At 46.7% G+C, this 8,159-nt stretch overlaps 2 protein-coding genes across 2 annotated transcripts in view; one reads left to right on the forward strand and one right to left on the reverse strand.

Moving 5' to 3' along the window:
• TTC7A (tetratricopeptide repeat domain 7A) overlaps positions 1-8,159 on the reverse strand; it is a 159,889-nt gene that overhangs the window by 137,199 nt on the left and 14,531 nt on the right. The window lies entirely within an intron of this gene.
• MCFD2 (multiple coagulation factor deficiency 2) overlaps positions 1-8,159 on the forward strand; it is a 34,015-nt gene that overhangs the window by 545 nt on the left and 25,311 nt on the right. The gene's annotated exons all lie outside the window — the stretch shown is intronic.

Raw genomic sequence — 8,159 nt, forward strand, 5'->3', positions numbered from 1 at the left:
CTTCCCGCCCCCTCCCCATCCCATCGGAGCTCTTGACCTGGGAGGCCACCGCCCGACGACCTGGCTTTGTGTGGTAGCCCCGTCACCGCTGCTGCCCCCGAGCTCACTTTAATTCCGCGCGGAGCCCAGGCGCCCAGGGGCGCCTCGCTTCCCGCCCCCTCCCCATCCCATCGGAGCTCTTGACCTGGGAGACCACCGCCCGACGACCTGGCTTTGTGTGGTAGCCCCGTCACCGCTGCTGCCCCCGACACGTCACAGAAATGGGGAGAGGCCGGCCAACGGGCCCCAACCCCGACGGCGAGCCTCCTGGGAGCTGGCCTGCTGCGCGAGGACCCAGGTCCATTCCCAGGCCCGCGACTCTCTGGACGCCCCTCCGCTGGGAGCATTTGTATTTTCTTATTTTAGCGGAGTTCCTCTTTCCAACTTGACTTCCCTAACCGGTTGACCTGTCCTCTGTGGAATCTCAGTTGCCCTGGATTTCTTAAAGGCTTTAGGCTGTTTCACCAACTTGGTATTTATTTATTTCTTCATCCTGGTCTAAGACTGTGATCAAAGCTCTATGGATCGCTTAGCAGGGTTTATCTCGGCGCTGTGGGGTGTCCAGAAGTTCACAGGACTACGGGGCGGGGCCCGCCAAGGTCCACCCTTGCGAGTAGACTTGTTACAGGGGCCCGGCCCCGCTGCCTCCGCAGCTCACAGACTAGTGCGGGAGAAGCCACAGCAAGACCCGAAACCAAAAACCACCTGCACTTAAGTGACATATTGTATGGTCGACTGAAGACCCAAAAGACAGCAGGGTCGGGGCAAACTTTTGAGCAGACTCCTAAGAGTTAGAAGGTGCTCTACATCCTCCCTCCGGAGTCTTCACCACTGCCCTAAGTGTTTTTGGACAACTGTAACCGAGGGAAGGTTTTTATGTCAAGCAGAACCCAGGCTCCTGGTGCAGAGGCTCCCATGTGGCCTTTCACATGAAGCCACACAGGGTGATTAGCTGAAGACAGCCTTCCTGTTCCCACTGATCCCCGACTCCACTGTGGAGGCCATGCTCTCCGGGTTCTAAATGCAGCTCCAGTCCTTGTTTGGTGGGCAGGATTTCCTAACGGTGGGTGCTGCTCTGAGCACCTGGGGACTGTTCTCAACCGCCAGAGGCCAGGAGGTAGATGAAGGGAAGCTGAGGCTGCTCTGGCAGTTGGAATTTAGAGAGACAGTTTACTCAAGCAGCTTGTAAAATCCTGGCTTACTCCAGCCAACTCCTCAAGCTGGCTTTTTGTTACCCTTTGGATGCCTTTGATGGTCACCAGAACCGGATTTCACTTGGAGAGAGAGGGTGAATTAGGGTGACCCGAGAACACACTGTGATTTGCCCCACGCCTGGCATTCCTGGGAGTCAGCCCTGGGGCAGGGAGTGAACAGCAGGGTTGATAAGAGGAAGGCGACCTTGGCAGAAATAAGACCTCTTTCCTGTGTCTTTTTTCCTAGTCATTTGCCAGCCCTACCCCCAGGTTGTAGAGCACCTAGTGAACTAACTGTAGAGGGAATCACTGCTTGTTTCTTTGAGGGGGTCACCAATACTCTCATATGTGTGGGCATAAAGGAGTGTGGGGAGGAACAGTCTTCATGGCTCACATTTATAATGAGCTGTTCCTCAACACACGCCTGACCCCTGCACAGCTGTTTTTCCAGTAGGGACAAAACCCCAGCCCTCTGATGACCAACATTTCTCAGGGGTATAAAAAACTGGGAACAAGAACCCCCCTCGGCCTCCCAAAGTGCTAGGATCACAGGCTTGAGCCACTGTGCCCAGCCAGTTTTATTCCTTCTCTAGTGCCTTGTTTTAGAGGCTATTGTACAATTTTGGGTAGGGATTTAGATGGGTCAGTCTGAACCTTGATGGGTTTAGCTCCTGTAGAATATCAGTAAAATTTTTATTTTATTTTACTATTATTTTTCATTTATTTTGTTTGTAGAGATGGGATCTTGCTGTGTTGCCCAGGCTGGTCTTAAACTCCCAGCCTCAAGCGGTCCTCCCACCCTGGCCTCCCAAAGTGCTTTCCCTTTTTTTTTGAGATGGACTCTTGCTCTGTTGCCCAGGCTGGAGTGCAGTGGCACGATCTCAGCTCACCACAACCTCTGCCTCCCAGGTTCAAGCAATTCTCCTGCCTCAGCCTCCTGAGTAGCTGGGTCTACAGGCATACACCACTATGCTCAGCTAATTTTTGTATTTTTAGTAGAGACGGGTTTTCACTATGTTGGTCAGGCAGTCTCGAACTCCTGACCTCATGATCTGTCCGCCTTGGCCTCCCAAAGTGCTGGAATTACAGGCATGAGCCACCCCGCCCAGCCTCCAAAGTGCTTTGATTACAGGTATGAACCACCCACCACACAGGGCCAGTAGAATTTTTTGACTATAAGAGAGCTTCAACTTAATGTTTGATTTACACACCAAAGTACTGATAAATCAATATCCAAATTAGCTATGACCTTATTATGGATAGGAAGGGCCTCAGGGACTAGAAGGAAAAAACCCTCAGGAGAGCATGTCGTGTGGCAACTCCATTCACACAATGAATCCCTCTCTATTAAGTTATTAAAGTATAGTGTCACGAAGTAGAAGAGAATGCCCCTCAGTTGAAGGTCCAAGGCACGGTTTTAGGCTGTGGCCTAGGGAAGTTGTGTTGAGGATGATTAGATAGGCGTATGGCCCAAGAAATGTATTGATATTAAGGGAAAAAAGGTATAATAGTGATCAAGTTTAAGATTGATATTTTGTGCCTATATCCATCAAGTTTGTAAGGTTGGCCTTTATGTTTTAGAGAAATGTTTCCTTATGGGTTTAAAGGCAGAATGGGAAATTGAACACCTACATTGGTGACTTGATTTTTGCTTTTAGTTTCTTAATTCTAGGGTTCTTTCAAAATGTTCAAGGAGGTTTTGGCGATCTGGCCATGGGGCTGTTTCCCATTCTAGTTTTTGTTTGCATAATAAATCCCCTATTTCTGGTTTAAGGCCATTCATAAAAAGAGAAAAGAATCCCATCACATCTGCTTCAAGATCTACTCCAGAATTCTGCCACTAGATAGTAAAGGACCTAACCCTGAAGTCTCCATCAGACTTCTCTCTTTTACATATATACATATGTATTTTTCTTCAGTCCATGACCTGCTGAACAGACTTCTCTCTTGACAAAGAATTAATTAGAGCACAGTTTGGTTTCACAGGGAAGACTGTGGATAGCCTCCAAAAGACCTTGACTAACATTCACAGCTTCCCCAAACCCCTTCAGCTTCCTATGCAATCCATGGTCTTTGAAATCACCATTGGGCTAGGCATGGCAGCTCGTGCCTATAATGCTAACACTTTGGGAGGAGGCGGCAGGAAAATCACTTGAGCCCAGGAGTTCAAGACCAGCGTGGGCAATCTAGTGAGACCCCGTCTCTACAAAATAAATAAAAAATAATCATTGGGGGGTTTTCCATTCTGACTTTTTCATCGAATGTTTTGCATCTGAGGCTCCAACTGGCATATAAATGAATTGCTATACATCTGGCTGCTCTGGATTATATGTTCCCAAAACAATTCGAAGTCCCATTTAGGCCTTCGTACAAGGGCTTTCAGCTAAAAATGAAAACGGCTTAAAATTCACCAGAGTTGTTTTTTTTTTTTTTCTTTTCTATTCTATTTTTTTTCTATTCTGAAGTTAAGTGAGCTTTGGGGTATTTAGCCAGCCAGGAGGAAAGGGGAGTGGGCCCGAGGGAGAGAAAAAGGCAGAGATGGAGGAGCATAGGGTAGGGGAAAAGAAATAGGTTTCAGCTGTGATACTGGGGCAGGGGAGGTCTAAAAGATAGTTTTAAGTAGTTCAGCCTTTTATTTTGCTTTGGCCAAGAAATCTGTTAAGGAAGTAATTTTGGGGGCTGGGTGTGGTGGCTCACTCCTATAATCCTAGCACTTTGGGAGGCCGAGGTGGGCAGATCACTTGAGCTCAGGAGTTCAAGACCAGCCTGCGCAATATGGCAAACCCCCCCCATCTCTACAAAAAATACAAAAATTAGCCTGGCATGGTGGGCAGGTGCCTGTGGTCCCGGCTACTTGAGGGGCTGAGGTGGGAGGATCGCTTGAGCCCAGGAGGCAGAGGTTGCAGTGAGCTGAGATCGTGCCACTGCACTCCAGCCTGGGTGACAGAAAGCCTATCTCAAAAAAAAAATAATAATAATTTTGGAATCCTGTTCCTTTTGTATGCTTGCTCATGCTCATGAAAAAAATGAAGACTACTGGATGTTTAGAATTGTGTTCACTTTGCAATCTAAAGTGAATACTTTTGTTCATATCAGAAATTCCTCATAGTAGCTACTACAATTCTAAATTATCTTTGGGGAAATGATGATGCTATCTAGACAAGTTAAGTGTACACATTTGGGTGACAGCATAAATACATGCAAGAAGCGGAAGTCTGGCCTGAGGAAGCCATAGACAGGTTGATACTGAGACAGACCCATGAGAGTCTGCGAATGGTGAGCTGACAGTTGCTTGTGTATCCTGTGGCTCAGGACTCCCCAGCCTCATAGCTAGACCTTTTCCAACTGTAACCCTGATGAATTTACAGTTCCCAGCAGACAGAGGGTCCAGAGAGATTGTCCTGAACCAAACTCTTAAAGACAAAATAAGACACGTCTGAGAATCAGTTCTCATAAAGTTTTGATCAGAGACAAAATTTGTCCCTGGGCCAGCTAAGGGACAGACTTACTGAGACCTACACCTGTCCTCTTCATTAAAAACTTTCCTCTTACAGATGCACAACAAAAAAATGACAAGGATGAACACAGACAAGTAGTAGCGTTGTTAGTAATAAGGCAGATATCCACCAAGGAGAAAATATTTTCAAATATGGTCAGATAATCAAAGGGTTCTTTATTGGTAGAAGAGAAAACAGGCTCAGTATTTGGGAAGCTAAATAAGCAGATATATTTATTTCTTATTATTTTTTATGTTTTTAGAGACAGGGTCTTGCTCTGTCACCTGGGCTGGAGTGTTGTGGTGCAATTATAGCTCACTGCAGCCTTCAACTCCTGGGCTCAAGCCATCCTCCAGTCTCAGCCTCCCAAGTAGCTGGGACTACAAGCACACGTCACCACCCCCAGCTATGTTTTCTAATTTTTTTAGAGACTGAATCTTGCTATGTTGCCCAGGCTGGTCTCAAAACTCCTGGCCACTAGCAATCCTCCCACCTCGGCCTCCCTAGTCTCTAGGATTATAGGTGTGAGCCATCACACCTAAGAGAAAAATTAAAAAAAGAAATTGGAGCTTGGGTCCAATACAAGACTTGCATCTCTCATTGTTTCAGTCTGAAAGAACTCCAAGCAGGAAGCTTAAGAGTCTCAGAGGATCACCCTATTTCCGAGTCAGGGGTCTTGGACTGCAGTGTTGAGGTCTCAGTTGGATCACTGCGGGACTCAATAATTGAATGCTAGCTCCCTGAAAATATCATCAAGACAATTTTTGTGATAACGCAAAGCTTAGCTTGTTCTCATGGCAGGAAAGGAGAACACTACCCTGACAGAGTCATAGCAGTATCTGGAATAGGGAAAGCAAAGTTGCAATAGTTATAAAGTGTTGAGGTCTGTTTTTTTATTTTTATTTTTTTTTGCTTAAGCTCAGTGGCAAGAAAGGAGTTTATTTCAAAGCCGCTCTTCCAATGACGGGACTTGATTAGGACTGGGCAAGGATCATGATACAATAGTATCATAGCTCACTGCAGCCATGAACTTCTGGGCTCAGGATGAAGGAGTGTGGGGAGGAACAGTTGTCATGGCTCACATTTGTAATGAGCTGTTCCTGAACACACACCTGACCCCTTCACAGGTCTTTTCCAGCAGGGACAATACTTCAGCCTTCCAGTGACCAGTGCTTCTCAGGGGTGTTGGTCTAGTAATCAAAGGCCTTAAAGAGCAGTAGTCTTAGGGCCAAGGGCCAAGCATAGTGGCTCACGCCTGTACTCCCAGAACTTTGGGAGGCCGAGGTGGGCGGATCATGAGGTCAAGAGATTGAGACCATCCTGACCAACATGGTGAAACCCTGTCTCTACTAAAAATACAGAAATTAGCTGGACGTGGTGGTGCACACCTGTAGTTCCAGCTACTCGGGAGGCCGAGGCAAGAGAATTGGTTGAACCAAGGAGGCAGAGGTTACAGTGAGCCAAGATGGTGCCACTGCACTCCAGCCTGGCGACAGAGTGAGACTCGGTCTCAAAAAAAAGAGCAGTAGTCTTCATACCTTATTCCAGGATTGGGATTGTTGGGACAGGGCAAAGTGATGGTTTTGAAGTGAGGGTTTGTTTTTGTTTTTGAGACAGAGTCTCCCTCTGTCATCCAGGCTCACTGCAACCTATGAGGGGAGGGTTTTTAAAGTGTTTTAGAGAATAAAAAGCAGTTTGAGTCTATCTATTGAAAAGTCACAGGCCGGGAAAGGTGGCTCACGCCTGTAATCCCAGCAATTTGGGAGGTTAAGGTGGTTGGATCACTTGAGGTCAGGAGTTTGAAACCAGCCAGTTCAAGACCAGCCTGGCCAACATGGCAAAACCCCATCTCTACAAAAAATACAAAAATTAGCTGGGCGTGGTGGCATGCATCTATAATACCAGCAATTCAGGTGGCTGATGCACAAGAATCGCTTGAACCCAGAAGGCAGAGGTTACAGTGAGCTAAGATCGTGCCACTGCACTCCAGCCTGAGCAACAGAACAAGACTGTCTCAAAAACAAAAGTCATTGAGTTCATTTAAATGGTTTCTTCTGAAAACTTCTGCAAAAAACAATGAAGTTATTTACAACTTTTATCATCCTGGGTAAGAGTTTCCTGCAATAGTAAAGTCATGTCAATGTCAACAGTACCCTGGGTGTAGATGGTTTCTGTTCTTCCTGTGTACTGACTTAAAAATTTACTTTGGATGAATATTATGACATTCTCCTTGCCTTCATCAAATCATTCTTATACTAGTTGCCACAGCGGCTGTGAGGCAAAGTGCTCCCAGCCATCAGAAGTAGAGCACCAAGTCTAATGAGATGTCCTTCCCACCTTCTACTCTGGCCTCTTCTTTCATACTTACCATGTGGGGTCCCCTAGAGCCCTGTGTTCCCAGCACATGCTAGATTTCTGACCAGTGCTCTGCCTTTTATGACACTTCACTTTGCTGTCACCCTAGAAATCCTAAATTTAAATATGAATTAAACATTTGCTTCATGGTCAACAGTCATTTCAGCCACTCAGATCATCAGTATATGTGATGTAGAGCACAATGACAACTGCCTTCCCAATTTTATGTAGTCATGTGCATGGCCCAGGATCCTTACATTCAGAAATCAACTTTTACTCATTACCATGATCATTGGCTCAGAGCATATCTTGCCCATGGTATCTTATGTCTTACTTAATTTCAATACTGAACCAGCCCTCCCAGAATGTTGACATTAAAACTCTGCCAGGAGCTCGCTATATGGTCTTTTCCTTTGACAGCTGCCTGAAAAACTACATGTAATCATTATGCTAAGAGATGAAGTCCTACAAAGGCAAGCTTCAAAATCATGAATTCTTTGTGCTGGCACATATTAGGCACTTAGTAATTATGTTATATTAAGTTTAGAATCTCAGAGTGTTGAAGATTTTCCCACACTTGGAAGACGAGAGCTTTGGGGTGTTTTTTATCCCCGGCCACTCATTTCATGATTGAGATACCAGTATCTCTCCATGCACTGCCCTCCCTCCCACCATCCCAGTCCCTTCTGTTCCTCAGGGTCCCAGGTGACTCCTGTTTCTTGTTAGTGGCTTCTGTGTCATTTTGCAAGACTGCTACAATGGGCCCCTCTCCAGAGCAGGAGCCCATGATTTCTCCATCTTGCCCAGTGCTGGTTCTCTGCCCAGCTACTGCCATCCTGAGGGAGAGAAGCCACCCCAACCCACAAGGGCTCAGAGCCTTTTCAGCGCAGCTTGGCTGGTCTGGTTTTATGTCCCACCACTCCTAAGGCTAGCCTTGGGTGTCTAGCCACTCAGAGATTACAGCGGTTTTGAGCCTTAAAACATAGCTTTGCGGCCGGGCGCGGTGGCTCAAGCCTGTAATCCCAGCACTTTGGGAGGCCGAGACAGGCGGATCACGAGGTCAGGAGATCGAGAC

The sequence above is a fragment of the Colobus angolensis genome, unplaced genomic scaffold (genome assembly GCF_000951035.1).
Source record: "Colobus angolensis palliatus isolate OR3802 unplaced genomic scaffold, Cang.pa_1.0 Scaffold15, whole genome shotgun sequence".
In the NCBI taxonomy this organism is placed as follows: domain Eukaryota; kingdom Metazoa; phylum Chordata; class Mammalia; order Primates; family Cercopithecidae; genus Colobus; species Colobus angolensis.